Raw genomic sequence first — 1,414 nt, 5'->3', positions numbered from 1 at the left:
ACAATTATAGAAAAAAAAGTTGGTGCCGAGTTCTGGGGAGCGCATTGTAAAAATAAAATAAAAAAACTGAAAATTGTTTTCTCTGATTCGGTGCCAAACCCGAAGTATGAGCGTTCCGCTATAAATAGAACTTTACGTCCCGCCAATGTTTATGCAATTTTACATGATTATTATGTCCTGGCAGATTACACAGCTAATTAGTGGAGGGTTTGGCCTCAAAGGCCGCGGCTACACTCAGACTCAGTTACACCAGAAACAACGCACACGCACAAGTTTGATTACTAGAAGACGTTGCATTAAAAGACGTCTTATTGGTCCGTTAGTGACACCTTTTAGGACTATTCAAAATATTATTTATAATAGGGATGCACCGATACTAGTATCGTCGTCAGTGCCAATGCCGAGTATTCCGACGCCGGTATCAGGAAGCCGCGTAGCGCATCATTACACACAGCCCGGCTTCCTAATTGGCCGGGAAGCCGGCTCCATGCTTTCTCGTCACCTAGTGACGAGAGAGCACCTGGCTTCCAGCCAATCAGGAAGCCAGGAAGCGTGTAATGACGCAACGCCCGGCATTCTGATTGGCCCGGGATGCCGGCTTCATGCTCACTAGTCACCTCATGACGAGGGAGCATGGAGCCAGCTTCCCGGCCAATCAGGAAGCCGGGCGCCGCGTCATTACACAGCGCCCGACTTCCTGATTGGCCAGAAAGCCGGCTCCATGTTTTCTCGTCATCTAGTGAGGAGAAGCATGTGGACGGCTTCCCTGCTAATCGGGAAGCCGGGTGGCGAGTCTTTACACGCCTGAGAGCCAATCAAATACCATTTTCATTCAAAGGAGAACTATGGGGTCAGGGCTTTTCCCCATAGTACTCCTTAGGGTAACGGGAGGACACAAACTAGTGTCCTCCCCTCAGTATATAGGGAGTATATAGTATAGTATATAGGGCTCAGTATATAGGGCTGCTTGTGGTATACCGAGACGCCAGAGCTGAAGCGGATCCCCGACAATTATGTCTGGATCCGCCCAGCTGCGTGACTGACAGCTGGCTCTGCCTATCTAGAGGCAGAGCCAGCTGTACCCGCCCCCTCCCCCGTCAGTTCCGCCAGTCAGCGCTGGCGGATGGGAGCGGGGAGGGGGGAATCCAGCCCCTACCTTGTCACAGCAGAGAGCCGTGACAGGATCGAGAGGTGAGCGAACGGCGGTATGTGTTCGCTCACCTCCCGATCTACTGAGCCGACCTGTGACAGTCTCATTGTCACAGGTCGGCTAGAACTATGAGGTGAGTGAAAAGCATTCGCCTCATAGTTCTCCTTTAAGAAATCAGCAGCGGCAGTCATCATTTTCTCAGGACAGGTTCACTTTAAGCCAAAAAGGTAAAAAAAAAGTCTGGTAATTTTTTTTTTTTTTTTT

At 50.0% G+C, this 1,414-nt stretch overlaps 1 protein-coding gene across 4 annotated transcripts in view; it reads right to left on the bottom strand.

Moving 5' to 3' along the window:
* Positions 1-1,414, bottom strand: part of PGM1 (phosphoglucomutase 1) — a 40,562-nt gene that overhangs the window by 9,213 nt on the left and 29,935 nt on the right. The gene's annotated exons all lie outside the window — the stretch shown is intronic.

The sequence above is a fragment of the Nanorana parkeri genome, unplaced genomic scaffold, assembly GCF_000935625.1.
Source record: "Nanorana parkeri isolate BGI_ZX_2015 unplaced genomic scaffold, ASM93562v1 scaffold131, whole genome shotgun sequence".
Taxonomy (NCBI): domain Eukaryota; kingdom Metazoa; phylum Chordata; class Amphibia; order Anura; family Dicroglossidae; genus Nanorana; species Nanorana parkeri.
The sequence above is the reverse complement of the archived record's forward strand: the minus strand, read 5'-3'. Positions and strand labels throughout refer to the sequence as shown.